The sequence below is a fragment of the Chinchilla lanigera genome, unplaced genomic scaffold (genome assembly GCF_000276665.1).
Source record: "Chinchilla lanigera isolate Chin_1 unplaced genomic scaffold, ChiLan1.0 scaffold00081, whole genome shotgun sequence".
Lineage (NCBI taxonomy): Eukaryota > Metazoa > Chordata > Mammalia > Rodentia > Chinchillidae > Chinchilla > Chinchilla lanigera.
In genome coordinates, this window is record NW_004955482.1 from 1521081 (window position 1) to 1528132 (window position 7052).

The 7052-nt window shown below is 60.6% G+C and overlaps 2 long non-coding RNA genes across 3 annotated transcripts in view; both read right to left on the reverse strand.

The window, feature by feature from the left end:
* Window positions 1–417: 417 nt before the first annotated feature.
* Window positions 418–4586, reverse strand: LOC102004280. Its single transcript, XR_263818.1, has 2 exons — window positions 2080–4586; window positions 418–1896 (listed from the first exon to the last, which is right to left on the reverse strand). It is a non-coding gene; the product is annotated as an uncharacterized LOC102004280 (long non-coding RNA).
* A 40-nt stretch (window positions 4587–4626) lies between these two features.
* The window catches only part of LOC102004481, a 3167-nt gene continuing 741 nt past the window's right edge, over window positions 4627–7052 (reverse strand). Inside the window, exons 2-3 of one of the 2 annotated variants that reach the window (XR_263819.2) lie at window positions 6277–6475; window positions 4627–5667 (exon numbers count right to left, since the gene is read on the reverse strand). This is a non-coding gene — a long non-coding RNA (uncharacterized LOC102004481). Of the gene's footprint in view, window positions 5668–6276; window positions 6486–7052 lie in introns of both variants that reach the window. The other variant, XR_001230959.1, reaches the window with a different exon arrangement.

Sequence of the window (7052 nt, forward strand, 5' to 3'; positions counted from 1 at the left end):
CTTGCTATACAACAGTGAGGAGGAGAATGGGCAGCCAGGGCTGGCCCGGCCTGGACACCCCCGAACCCCTTCTTTACTGAGCAGTTTTCATCAGCCCAGTCTGGGCTGGGCGCTGGGCGGGGAGAGGTCCAGATGGACGCACTGACTCCGCGAGAGCTGCACGCTGGGTACGGCAGGGGAGCGGGAGGCGGGCAGGGAGCAGGTGGACAGGTGGGTGGACAGGTGGGTGGACGCAGGAGACAGTAAATACACAAGGGGGTGCTTGCTAAGTGCTTAAATGGGTATGTAGGTGATAGATAATAGTTACATAGATAGATAAATGCGTAGGTGGGTCATAGATGGGCAGATACAGCTAGAGAGGTAGATGGCAAGTAGGTGCCGATACGCACGTAGGTACACATACAAGCGCTCTATATGTGTATTTATATAAATGTAGTACATTTTTAATCAGTGACTGTCAGCAGTGCCTGGAGTTCTTTGAGAGTGCTGGTCAGAGACATGCCATTTGGTTTAGAGATAAAGGGCAAAAATTTAGAGGAAGAGGTATTTTGGGAGACAGGATGGCTAGGCGTGACCTAGGCGAGGAGAGAAAGCGTGACCTAGGCGAGGAAGTGTTCGGAGCTGCTGTCGTGAGGTTTTAAATTCCTGAAATAAACATCTAAGCGGAGAGTTAAGAAGATAAAAACGTGGCAGCTCGGCAGGTAGGACCCCAGGGCTCAGAGACAGAGGCGGGTGCTGCGGCCCCTCCCGGTCCCACAGGAGGGACAGTGACAGGGTGAGCTCGGCCCAGGACGACACAGGCACACGGGTGGGAGGTGGGAGCCCTGGTGCTCAGGGAGGGAGGCGGCCCTGAGCCGTTCTGTCCTTCGCCTGGCTGTACCTGTGATGTCATCGGCGGGTCACCTTAGGAGACCCTGACAGCTGTGGGCAGTGCCGAAGAACAGGCCGAAGGGACTGGCTTTTCCTTTAGGTGAGAGTGGCTGCAGTCTGCGCTCGTCTTGGATTCCGTGCGTCTGTCCCACACGGTCGGCTTCCTCCAGCTCTGGGCCCTGGTGGCCCCTTGGACTTCGGTCCCTCTCACCAGGCCGGTGGGTGGCATCTTCGTGCTGTCCTTCGACAAGGACAGGGCTGTGTGTGGGACTTGGAGAGGTGGCCGATGACAGGTCAGGGCTCTGAAATAACCCTCCGTGTAATGCCGTCTGCAAAGCCCACGGCTCATTAGTGTGGGATCTCATCGCCGTTATCTGACAGCGGTTGGGTGAGTGGTCGAGCTTGACCCGTCCATCGATTCCGTCGGCTTCAAGGAGCGCAGAACAGGCCAGGCACGCTGGGACCGCCAGACTTCTGACGCTCCCATTCTAAACCTCCGGGTTTAGATCTTCGTCTTGAAAGCCTCCCTCACTTGAGCCAGGGCGTCTGTCCTCCTCCGTTAAAGCACAGTGCGGACTTGCTCGGGTAATTGTGTAACGGTGGCTGTTTTTTTCCTCCCTAAAGCGTCTTCCGCGTGGACAGTGTCCTTTGAAGCGGGCTGGGAAGATGCGGGCAGAGGTGAGGCCGCCGTGCAGCGGTTCCTATCCTGCAAGGGAGGCGGCCGCAGAGCTGGGAGGAGTCTATTGATATTCAGGGCTTTGACCTGCTCACAATAACCACTGGCTCTGGGGTCGCCGCGCTCGTCCCCACATTATGTGGCCGAGGAGGTGCGGGGCCCCCGTCTGTGTCCTTTTGCAGCAGGGCTCTGGCCACGGAGCGGGGCGGGGGCGGGATGAGCGGGGCGGGGGCGGGATGAGCGGGCTGGGACGGGGAGGCATTCCCAGCCATCCCACGCCCCACGTGGCGAGAGGTTGCAGGGTGATCCGCCCGGAGGTGTGGGGCGTGATGGGTCGTTTTCAAAACCTCCTGCAGGAAGAGAAAGGAGGAAATTAATAGCATATCTCGAAGCTGGAATTTTAAAGGGCACCAAGCAAGACAACACCCTGCTGTTGCTATTTCTTTCTTTGTGTTAAAATTTTTTCCCTCTCCTGACTTTGAAAGTAGCTAGTGTTTTTTTTTAAAGGAAAAAAAAAAAAATCAAAGCCTTACCAACCGTTTCTTTTTGACAATGGAGAGTGCTTTTCCCCTGGTCCTCAGCTCATTCTGAGTACAGTTCTAGCGTCTCATAGAATTCGCGGCTGGCCTGGCCTATTTTTATTACGGGATGCAGAGGCAGGCAGGGCCTTTGGGTGAGCAGCAGGGTGCTGCGGGTGGAGGAGAGGAAGGCGGCGAGGGCCGGGACAGGAGTCCCCGGGCAGCGCCCATGCCTGCCTGCCCGCCACGATGCCCTCCATCAGCGACAGCAGGCCCAGCTGGCACCCAGCATCCCCAGCTCCCACACGCCCCCGCCCGCCTGTCCGGTCCGCCGCCTGTGGTGACAGTGAGTCTGTCTCTGCAGGCTAACTGTGAGCCCTAAAGGACTGGTGAGCCCTGACCTGCGGTCTCTGACCGCCCTCCAGCTCCCAGGCCTCAGGACAAGGCCACCACCAGCTTTGTCTTTATCACACAGTGGGGAGTTTGTGCTTATTCTCTGAGTACGTTCGGGTCACTGTGTGTCAGACCACACCGTGTTGTTCTGCGGGGCCCGGGTAAGGACCCTTCTCCTGGAGCACAGTGCAAACTCTTCTGGATGGGGTTGGACGGTCTGCCCCGGGCCGGCCTCCTGGGCATCACTCCACGAGCTGCAGGTGACCAAGTCCCCCTCTGGCACTGTGTGGACGGCGAGTGCTTCCCCAGGACACGTAGCGCCAGCTCAGTCCCAGGGATCTTGGCCGCGTGTTCCCAGCGGTATCCCAGCTCATCCCGGCCACCTGTGTCTGTCCTGCAGGCGGAGGGACTCACTTCCCCGTGCTGGGCAAGGGCAGCGCCCCAAGGGGCCAGGTGAGAAGCAGGATGGTGACCTTGAGGGGGACCCTCGTGCACAAACGCTCACACACACATTTACACTCAGACCCTCGTGGATACACACAGCAATACGTGCACACACAGACACGTGCACACACATGCAGGCACGCACACATTCATACACATGTACTCTTACACATGCGCATATCGCTCACATATACATTCATGCTCGTGCATACATACATGTGTGTGCATGTACACATGCTTCTTCCTGCATGTTCACTCACACACGTGACCTTCTGTGCACGTGCTCACTCATGTTCTCAGCAAGCACACACACACTCACAGGGGTGCACACATGCACACTCAAGCCACGATCGTCCTCCCTCTACGCACGTCTGACCGAGGGCTCCTGCTCCCCCGTCCCAGGGTGCAGCAGTCAGGTCCGGGCAGTCACAGGCGCGGCGGCACTGGCTGGCATGGGTCCGCTCCTGTTTGCCCCGAGTCCTAGGGAGACGTCACCGCCCACATGAGGAGACCTCGCCTCGGTGCTGGACCTGGACGCTCCGGCCGGGGCGCTGCCTGCCACCTTCTTGCAGGGCTTTACCCATATTTTAAATAGCAGGTTGAGCAGAGCCGACTTTGCGAAGAGCAAGCAGCCTGATCGGTCACTAACTGAAGGAGAGTCCCCGCGTGGGCCCCTGACCGGCCAGTCTTCTCTTGCTGCTGTGTTTTGCTTCTCTTCTTCCTGTGTCTCGTGGTGTGTATCCCGCCGCTGCTCCTGTGGGTCCTCTCAGGCTGGGTCCTGGCCTGGATCCGTCCCAGGCCTTCGCTCTAGCCCTCTTCCATCAGCGTGGCTGGCCCCTGTCCCCACACAGCTGGCTGGGATGCACTGGGAAGGATGGCTTCCCCTCTGCAGCTGTGATCCAGCAGCGCTGGTCCACATGAGACAGCAGGGTGGGGGGATGCCGTGCGGGGAGCGGGAGGCCCCAGAATGGCCCGAGCCTCCAACAAGCCCTGCACCCAGCAGCCCAGGGAGGAGCCGTGGGATTTGTGGACGAGCTGTGTGCTTGGCCTGTGGCGGAGGAGGATGGGAGACCCAGGCGGCCCGGTCCCGCTGGCCAGGGACAACAGTGCCCCTTGGGGGCTCGGTGCGGGCACTGGGACTTTGCGGAGGCTGTGGGACTCTGAGTCCGCTCTGGACACACGGCATCCAGGCACGCTGTGGCCTGAGTCGGACAGGACCTGGGGGCAGCAGGCAGCCCCCAAGGCCCATGCTGAGACCCAGCCCTGGACACGTGTGGCCGCTTCTGGAGCAGGACCTGCAAAGAGGTGAATAAGTCAAAGGGCACCAGGCCTCAGCCCAGTACAGTGGGGAGGGTGCAGACATGCAGCAGCGGCGGGCTGTGCGGACCGGGAGGAGGCGCCCACCTCGGCCGCATGGACCCGGCCGGGACACCGTGGGCTTGGACTTCCAGCCTCCAGGACCGCGGGGAAGGGGAGAACAGGAAGGGAATTCTGGGGCCCAATCATGCGGTCCCTGGTGTTTTGCCACTCTGGCCGACAAGCACTGAGGGTGAAGAGGGGAATTTAACTTAAAATGATAGAACGGGTCTTTCCACCAGGCGTGTCGGCATGCGCCTGTAACGCCCGCACTCTGGGAGGCTGTGGCAGGAGGATTGCAAGTTCAAGCCCAGCCTGGACAGCTTAGCCAGACCCTATCTCAAAGACAGAATTTATTTTTGTAGTTCAGGGCTCGCCAGGTTTAATTCCCAGTAAGGGAAAGACAGAGAGACAGAGAAGGAGGGAGAGCTTAACACATATTTCACTTTCCCGCTTTGGCTGTGAAGTCATCTCCTGTCCACACCGCACGACGTGTCACAGCAAGTCCTGAAGCCCGAGGGAAGGGAGCCCGGTGGCCGGAGGAAGCCCGGCTGGATGTGAGCGAGAAGACGAGAGCGGAGAGCTGCGGCTCCAGCCCCGCGCCGTCGCATCTCCGCATGGGCATGATGCGCCAAGCGAGCCGGCCACCGCGGCACGCGCCGCCCAGCTGCCTCCAGCGCAGACCCGCGGTTCCCCTCCGATTTCCGATCCCGCCACGGGCGCCGCTGCCACGGAGAGCTGATAAGGGAAAAAACTGGGCCAGGATTTAAATTAATGCTTTTAGACAAATATCCGCTACATCTCTAATTCTAATGCTAATTACATTTGCAGATCAAAGACCACTCCACAAAGTTTTGCTTTTGAAAAACAGGCAGAGATTTACTTCCTGTTTGATATTTCCACTGACTTGGTGGGGACAAGCGCCCTGAGAGCCAGGCCCCTCCGTGAGGACGCGCCGGGGACCAGGGCCCTGAGGTCCTTCGGAGGCCGGAAGTGCAGGGTGGACCCTGTCACCTCTCACGTCTGCTCTGTGACTGTCGGCCCAGCCCGGTCTGTCCCGCCTGGGCTGCCTGCTCCCCGCTGCAGAGACACTGCCGGGACCCGTGCTGCGACCTCACCTTGGCCCACTTAGCGGCCACCTCTCTCTCCGCCCAGGATCCTGCGGAGTTTCACGCTTTTGGGGGACTTCTTACTTCCCCAAATGCCCATGCCTCGTCACCCCCCCCCGACCTTCCTCGACGGGCCTTCCTTCCCTCTGGCCTCTGCGCGAAGGTCCCAGGGTCACAGCGAGAACAACGGTGCTTCTCCTGCTGAGTAGTCCCAGGGCTTCCGCAGCAGCCTGGGTGTTAGCTCCGGCTCCTGTGTCCTACTGGTTGCTGAGGTTCGGGTCTGCGATGTCCTCCCAGTCTCCTGTATTGGGGGGCGGCTGGTCAAGGGGCGCTGCAGGGAAGCCCCCGTGAGGAGCTCGTTGCTAGGTAGGGCCTGGTGGGAGCAGGTCACCGCAGTGAGCTGGAGAGGGGTGCTCTGTTCTCCCGGCTCCTCCTGCTCCCTGCTCCCTGGCTGCTGTGGCTCAGGCCCTCCTTGCCATGCTGCTCCCGCCCTGGAGCCCGGAGCATGCACTGCACCCTGGAGCCATGAGCCACGCTGGGCCCTCCTCCTCCTGTCCTTCACCGTGGGTGCTGGTGTTGACTCAGTGACAGGCAGTGACTGGGACGCGGGCACGTCACCTAGAGGGCTCCACCTTCCCCATCCCTCCCACAAACACAGTGAGACAGCTCAGCTGGGCCCTGGACCTCCAGTGCCCCATCTGGACGTGGCCGCTGGAACTGGGACTCAGGGTCCCCCTTCCCATTTCTCCATCTTTTCCCCAAACTCCAGCCAGAGCCTGCTGAGTTCTCCTGGGTTGGGGACTAAAGCCTTCGGCTACCCTGCCACAGGCTCCGAGGCCAGGCCCTGCCTGGCTGCCACCTCGTCCCCACCACCCAGAGGCTCCAGCCATGGGCCCTGGGACACACACACCCTTTTCCAGAATGCTCCTTCACTGTTTCTTCTCTCGGCTGCATTCGCTGCCTCCTCAGAGAGCCCTTGGTGACAGCTCTGGGAGGAGCAGGTCACCCGGGATTCCCATAGCAGCGCTGGCGAACAAGGTGATCTGGGGCTCTGTCCTCAGTGTCTCCACATACCCAGGGCACATCCAGTGCTGATGTAGGATTTTGATCTGCAAGTCACTCAACAAACATGCACAGAGATCTTCTGTGAGTGGGTCCTGGGTTACTGGTTACAAGATGCAATCCTCTCTCCCTCGCCCAGGGAGCTCAGGGTCTGGCAGGGCGCACAGACCCCTAGGCGGATAAACACCCCAGCCCCCACCCCCGACAAATACGGGTGCCCCAAGAAAGGGTGCTTGGCCCAGTGAGGTGGGGACCCTTGGGTGAGTGGGGGAGATCAAGGAGCTGGCGGGGCAGGGCCCTGGGGTCTTGGCCCAGGTGCGGGCAGAGGCGCCAGCCCCCAGGAGGCGGCAGCAGGAGCCTCGATCAGACTTGCCGCTGCCGCGCCCGCCCGCAGGGCTCGCAGGTGGGGCTCTGCAGACAGCTCAGGAGCCGCTGCCGCCCGCCCGGGGCAGGTGAGGGCGCAGCCAGGAACGGGGCAGGGAGCCAAGGAAGGGACCCAGGGACAGACCGACAAAGAGCATTTTCTGCCTGGAGAATGTGAAGTTAGGGGCGTGGGGAGGGACGTCCTTCAGGTGATTCAGACACTGCCGGGGCGTGTGCCGGCTTGTCGCAGGCAGAGAATCC